General features: G+C 36.8%; 1 long non-coding RNA gene across 1 annotated transcript; it reads right to left on the bottom strand.

Moving 5' to 3' along the window:
• Positions 1-2,572: 2,572 nt before the first annotated feature.
• Positions 2,573-3,973, bottom strand: LOC126381816 (uncharacterized). Its single transcript, XR_007568981.1, has 3 exons — positions 3,688-3,973; positions 3,014-3,053; positions 2,573-2,842 (listed from the first exon to the last, which is right to left on the bottom strand). It is a non-coding gene; the product is annotated as an uncharacterized LOC126381816 (long non-coding RNA).
• Between the last annotated feature and the right edge of the window lie 3,678 nt (positions 3,974-7,651).

Genomic DNA, 7,651 nt, shown 5'->3' with positions numbered 1-7,651 from the left:
TGCCTTGTATAAATTTATTTCCAGTTGTCCATAAAATATTTGTATTCAAATATATACCATGAATCTCAATCTTCCAAGAATTTTCTTCACATTGTTACATGTGTGAAACGTGAACCTGTTTAAGAAAGCTTATAAAAAGATATAAATACAATATTCACGTGGACACACAATATCACATACAATTACGAATAATTTTCACTCGCGAAATGTTGGGTTAAAATATAAACCACAAAAACTGAACAGCGAACGCGGGCGGCCCATGGGAAATTTTTGTCGTCGAGTTACTCTTCATGACTATTAACACACGTAATATATAAAGCGAGCAGTGGAGCAAAAATAAAGCACTAAAAAGACAGTTCACGTGTCACATGGGTCGTCAGTCCTCACCCGGACCCGGGGGAAATTTTTGTCGATCTTTTGTCGTACGTTTCCTCTGTTTCACACGTACACGTTGCTGTAAACGGCTGCAGGTAACGGCAACTTATGACGTATGGCAGCTGTCACACCGCACACCCACCGTCGTTCCTAACTTCGCTGTGAGAAAGACCTCTCTGTCGCATTGTTAACACGACATCTTTTCCCGGGCGAAGACACGCGAAAATTATTGTTATTTTAGACGGCGAGAGAGAAATTTTATTTCCACTGCTTAATTTCGAGCAAATATTTCTGTCCCGTCGTAGCAGTGTGCTACGCAGTAGCATAGCAATTGCTACGAGCGGGCGGCCTGAATAGGCAGCTTTCTATTTTCCTTGAAAACGTTGATGCATGGTACTCTTTTAGTTTTCTACATTTATTTTAGTGATTAAAATGGTTTTCTTTGTAGATAATTACACTTTCAGGGTAATAAGCAATAATAAATTTGTTCTCTGTTTATTCCGGTGCGAAGTAGGCGTGAGTTTATGTATGTACCTTAGTGAATTTGTTTTTTTACTAAGTTACTGTTTGAGTAATAATTTGATTGCTAAGTTGAGCGGTTTTATTCAGAGATATGTAGAGTATAGATCAAGTTACATTATCTAATTAGTATGCTATTCCCCTTCACGTAGTGATTCAGGAACGACTCTGCCGCACGTAGCGTTTCATTAATGCTGGTCGTTGCTAAGGTCGGTCGGTGCTTATTAATTTTTCTAATGAAACGGCCTACGGGCCACATTCTAATTAGGCTCGGACTGGCTGGCCTGTAAACTGAGTGCTATGAAAAGTTTGGAACGCTCCCCTGACTCCAGCTGTGAGCACGACTTACACCAACACAAGTAATACACAAAGTTACAAGTACACCGCCTCCGGGCACGAACTTGCTTGTAATTCTAAAATTCTTGTAATTTATAAATGACGTTTAATATTTTATATCGCACGTTTTTCGTTTCTCGACCCACGAAGCACGCTTGAAACGCTTTTAAATATTCATTACTTCAATCCGCAGCAATCCGCAAAGTGCTTACGTTTCTGTATTGGAAACCTTTGCTTTAGAACCTTCTCCACTTTTAATGGTTTAACATTATTTCAGAAACTTCCGCTAAACTAGAATATCACTGAAATTCATTTCTAAAACCGAATCATTGACGCATCTTATACTTAGATCAGTATTTGAATAGTGTTACTATACTAGCTTTCATTATAGTTAACCTCAGAACAATAACTAAAGCATAGAAGGAAGGCTAAAATAGCAACAGAACTCTATAATTCTGCTCTACTTTATCTTACGGAACCGGCGTAATGTTAGACAAAGACGCATATACAAAAATTGTTTCGTAATTTCGTAGGTTGTCACAAGTTTTTCATTGCCTAGTGTTGGTTTCACTTTAGTAATATGTCGATAAAATTAAATTTACTTACAATTAATGTCGATAATTTTTTTTTACAAGATTTCTTTTTGTAGGATGCAATTATCTTCTTCTTGATGAAAGGAGACTCTGTCTCTGATAGGTAAGTATCTAACCATTTTTGGATTATATTGTCTGGTTTATATTAGTTTGGAGCTGCAGCTCACATTCAGGAAGGAAAGAAAATAGCCAACTGTTATCGTTTCATCGGTAAGTATTTTGTAATATTCGAATTTATTTATGATGTCATCCACCGTGCACTGGTGTCGATCGACGTGCCGTGCAAATTGGAACCGCCGCCGCCGGGTCTAAGCCGCACAGACGGTAAGAGGCCCGATGGGGTCACGCCATAGACATAGAAAAGAGTATGGACTGGAAATACCTACAGAAAAAACGTGCCACTCTGTAAACATAAAATGGCGGTCTTTACTAGGGCTACAAGCTGTTTCAATACTAGGATTACCATACTCGTACCTACTAGATATAGCATTATACTTAAAAAAATACGGCATACAAGTATTCATAAGAGAACAGAAAGGGAAAGTAAAAGGTAGGTAGGTGGTGTACTGTATCTTTCGTGCAAAACTTGTAAGTATTGTATGTTGTGTGCAATAAAGTATATTTGTATTTGTAAAGGAAGGTTTAGTCAAGATTTATCTAAGTCGCCAATAAGTCGCTTACACAAATCTATAACATTCATTACATTCTTTATTGGGCGCAGTTCGTATCAACCTGGAGTGTTGGAGTAGGAGTAAATAAGAAAAGGAGGTAAAATGAAATATAAATTAGATCGTAAATCTGATCATTAGCAAGTATTTATTTCACACGTTATTAATTATGTACATTATATTTACAATAAATACAAATTTATTAATTTCTAAACAGTGTCAATTTGCTTAGAAACTGTCTTTGTGACACCCTGTCACATTGTTTTTTTTTTTTTCATTAAGTCGTTTGATCTTGAGGCGGGACTTGTTCAGCTTTTCTTTTAAATTTTTCATCTCGTCTTCTTGAACTGACTGAAATAAAGTTTAATAATAATGTTAAAATAGTATATGTACAAAATAATCTATAAAAATAAAAGTAAAATATATCTGATTTAAGTGCATTGTGCAGCTGGTTGAATTATACACTCTATATAATATGTATATCATGTTAAAAATATAAAAAAAGAAAATTATTTGATATACCTTTTCATGTAAATCCAGTCGACACTTTTGGATTTAATATCTGAAATCAAAGATAATAATAATTTACATATATAAAACGTGTACAACTCATAATTGTTTAGACATAAAACAACTACAGACTTAGTATATATACTAAGTTTATTAAGTACATAATAATATGTAGTTGAATGATAGATAGTATAAACGTGTTGTGATAACATGATACAAATATCTTATCTATCTATCCAGCAGTGAGATGATGCAGGCTAGGCTGAAATTTAAATTTAAACACCATTTCATCTGTCTGATCTATAATGTTCAATGTAGGAATAGCATCGTCTCGAAGACGCCTCCACTTTGAATTAGGAACACACATAAATGAATCCGCAGTAAAATGTTTCGAGCAAATACGGCTGTACTTATTTGGAATCCAATTTCGTCTATTAATGCGAATTATCCATTCTTTCTCTTTGTTATCGTCTACAGGAAATCAAAAAATTAAAAGTATCGATAATTTTAGTACATCACTATGGACAATCAACATAACCTCAAATCAATTCCGTATTCATCGATGAAACGTATAATATAATGGATATCTCAAATATTTTATGCTACAAATCTATTCAGCAAAACATATTACTTTCCTAAAATTGTTCAGCAGTTCACATTTCACTAGAAAATTACAAAAAACTTACCGATGAAACGACAGAAGTTGTTGGCTATTTTCTTTTCTTCCTGAATGTGAGCTGCAGCCCCATACCACACAAGACATAATGTCACACAGTCGAGACACTCAATTATTTGATATAAATAAAAGTTTCTTTCCATTTATTTGGAAAAATATTGTTAAATTATCACTTAAAACAATCTGAACACAAGACACTCGTAAACACAGTTGACGCGACCGTGTCAAATAGTTCGGTAAATATAAGTAAAATCTTCTTATGTATGTTACTATGTATTTGGCCGAGTTAAAATGAGTCCAATAGGTCCAAATGACATTTCATGTTGTGACAACCTCGGAAAAAATGAAGCAAAGAGCGAATCATTTGTCCTTTTCTCACTCATAGTTTGTGTCGTAAGCTAGAAGAGAGCCGGTTTATTATAGTTTCTGAATTCTTATTTTAGCCTTCCTTCTATGCTTTAGTTATTATTCTGAGTAGTTAACAGTTTTGTTGCCAGAGCAAAATTCTCGAATGAAAATGCTAAATGCCAATTATGTGGAAACGAATTTATGTAACAAGATAGCGTGTTGAATATGTATGACGTGTTCAACGTTTTGTTTTAAATTCAGATGGATTCTACGAAGGTTGTAGATTTGGTAGTATTGTGTAGATAGAATGCGGCCACAGCCGCGCGCCTCGCGGCTCGCCGCGGGCGTACGTGTGAGGTAGAGTACATCACAACGTGTGTCTCTCGCAAGTGGCAGGTCATTTTTCACACGGCGTCATGAGCCGCATCAAGGTTTAGCCGTCTAACGACTCTTGAAAACGTTGTGTCTACAACCTACTGCGTTCCTCGAACCCCACTTATGCTACGTCCATATAATTTGAGACGCTTTCTGTTGACAAAGGATTTTGTATGTAAACAGTCTGGAATGAAATATTTGAAGTGATTCCATAAGTTCACAGCACAAAGCCGCGAGTACGCGCAACATGCGCGCCCGCCACGTGCCGTGCGCTGCTTGCTTGAATAAGTAAAGGCCTTTGTTGAAGAAAATGAGAGATTTGGCTGTAGTTTGGCTAAAAGGCGTATACAACGTATGGCACGCATGTTTGCACAGGACGCCGACCGTGCGCTGCCCTTTGCCTGTCCAGCTTACTTTGTTGCCTTTATGCTCCGAACCGTTTTCCACGAAATCGAAAATCAACGATACAAATATTTTGCTGTATATACTACTACGTATATTCGAGTGTACCTCTTTATATCTTTTTCCCTGAAACATGTTTCCTAGTTAAAATGTAATTCGAGAGTAAAAGTGGGGGATGTAATTAAAGCGGCGTTGTTCTCTTGTTTGTAGAGGACTTCACGATAATGCAAGCGTAAATATTTTTAACCCTTCCCTTAATTCGTGTTTAAAAACGCGATTTGCTTATCTTGCTCACCTAAGTAGGTTCCCTTTAAACGTCCGTTTAAAACATTTTCTCTTGAATAATGTTGCATCTTTTTGGAGGAGTTGGGAAATGTCGGACAAAGAGTCTTATGACGTATTCAGTACGGCTCCGACTTGCCGAGTTCATTTTCTTTTACGCAATATTTTACAAAGCCCGGATAGTAGGTAGTACTGGATAATCTCCAGCCAGGTCCGGATAGTATCGACGGCTCCGGCAGCCCGGTCCGAACAGAGAGCACTTCACCTAAATTGATTAAACTTCACCTGGCTCTAGTATTATTGTTAGCGTTGGCTGGAATAATGCTGACACGATTGCGGGCTTATTTGCAATAGAACAAACTTGCTGTTTCCGCAACTTCAACTTGCCGAAGATTGTAAGAGCTCCGTATGTACATATACTTATACAAAATAGTTTATTCTTAGCAAACAGAGCGTTTGATATTAGGTAGCAGTATTTAAATTACCAAAAGTTTTGTCTCGAGTCTAATCTCGAATATTGTCTTGGTCTTGTTGAAATTTAATGATTATAAATAAATACAATGAAATACGCTCTGCCCTGAAACCTTGTAACAACCCTATTCAAATTATTTATAACAGCCTAGTTTCTTTTGTTGATCAAAATTACCGAATGCCCAGAGGCGTATCGCTACATTATTGACATAAGCACTTTAAAACTTAGGATAACAATAGGACGAAGGTTATTTCTGAGCTTGAGCGCGAGTTTTGGGACAAAGCTTTTGCATAAACTAAGACGAATCTGAGACCGTACACTTAGAGGGAAATCTGATGTTTCCAATTTGGAACGGTCTTCCCAAGGGTCTGCGATAGAGCTCACAACGAGTCGGCATCATTCTCAAAGTAAATGGATTGACTCTTTGTTGCGTTTATGTGTACATTTTTTCTGTTGACAAATATCAAGGGCCGGCAGTCACGCGAACTGCTCACGAATCACAACGACATCATCTCCCTGAACAAAAGTATAAAAGTGTGCCGCTGATGGTTCGTACAGATGCATCGTATCAACCTTCGTATACGTATAACTTATAACGAAGAGCTGTGTGGAAATGGAATAATACATAATATCGGCTATATTCTTATTAGATACTACGAGTCTTATTATTTTATTTCAGATATGAGGTCTACTGTTAGTTATGAACACGTTTTATCACAACAAATATGGTCTGCCTACTTTATTAAACTTCGTATATTGTGTGATAAGTTCGCGGGAAAACAAAGGAGGAAATCGTTTCCGGAATACCGAAAAACAAATACTTACCATTCAATTTCGAGACTTTGAACTGAAACATTTGTTTCTTATTTCCTTGTCTTTTGTAAATTGTAAACTTTTGACAAATTACTTGTATTTTTTATTATATAAATAAAACCAAACTAACTTTAGTTCCATGGCTAACTTTATGTAAACACGGTTAAGCTTCTTCTTATCGCGGGTTTTTCGGGATATTCTTTTGGGAGACCTCGTAAAGCGACTCATTATTTAAAGGTTAAGCGTGTGGAATTGTGGAGAGGTTTGACGACGGCCAGTGGCTTCGCGACCGGGTAGAGAGCCCGCCGCGCCGTGTGGCATGGCCAGGCTCTCGGCACTCGTAAACTACACATGTTTACGACCACCCCCACATTCCCACTCGTAAAATGGAAATAGACCCAGCGAGATTATGCGTTTTACCTACCAAACTTTCCCCACGCAATAAACTTTAAACCCGAACTACAAATTCTAAAAGAAAAGCATCGACAAAAATAGCTGTTACTTCCTTAGCCAAGTTTCAGACGGAAATGTTATGTAAGACAAGCCGCAAGCCAAACTGCAACAAAAAAGAACTAGAAAAGTACAATCAAATATTCCGACGCGTTGCAATAATATAAATGGCTCCGTGCTATCGTGCTGAATTTCTGAATGAAATACGCCGCAGTTGCTGCACATGACCTGAAATTGAATCGACGAAAAAATAACAAAAGTTTTCAGTATTCATATTTTCCTTCAGTAGCTCCGTGAAAACATTTCTAAATTTTAATCTTGCTTACGTGTGTATGGTCTATTTCACACACGCTCTTAGTAATATCTATGTTGTTACCGGCATTTTCGTACAACTTCTTATTTTATTGAGCCATTTCCAACACATAACCAACCTTGAACTGTTATGGCATGTAAAAATGGGCGAAACTCTTGGGAAATAAAAGTTTTTTGCGTTTGTCCAAACTTCTGTCTTTATCGGTTTTGTTGGTAGTAAATAAATATACATATGTTTAGCGAATAAACTTGCTTTTATGAAACAAGTTTAGTAGTATTTTGATGTAGGCGTATTGTCATATGTGATAACGAAAGTAAGTATGCTCATAAGGTAAGGTTGGAGACTGCGGCAGCTCGTTGGAGTAGGTAGTAACTTCTCATTCTTCTAGAGATCTTTACGCGCGTTCCGCACTATCACAGTTCTTTCCCTAATATATAATGTTCTCAAGCGAAATTCGAATTTTAAATAAGACGTTCTAGATAAGATCAAAATAAGCATCAAGATAGATTGAAAATTCCA

This window comes from Pectinophora gossypiella, chromosome 3, assembly GCF_024362695.1.
Source record: "Pectinophora gossypiella chromosome 3, ilPecGoss1.1, whole genome shotgun sequence".
Taxonomy (NCBI): domain Eukaryota; kingdom Metazoa; phylum Arthropoda; class Insecta; order Lepidoptera; family Gelechiidae; genus Pectinophora; species Pectinophora gossypiella.
Note: the sequence above shows the minus strand (reverse complement) of the source record. Positions and strands in the feature narration are given on the sequence as shown.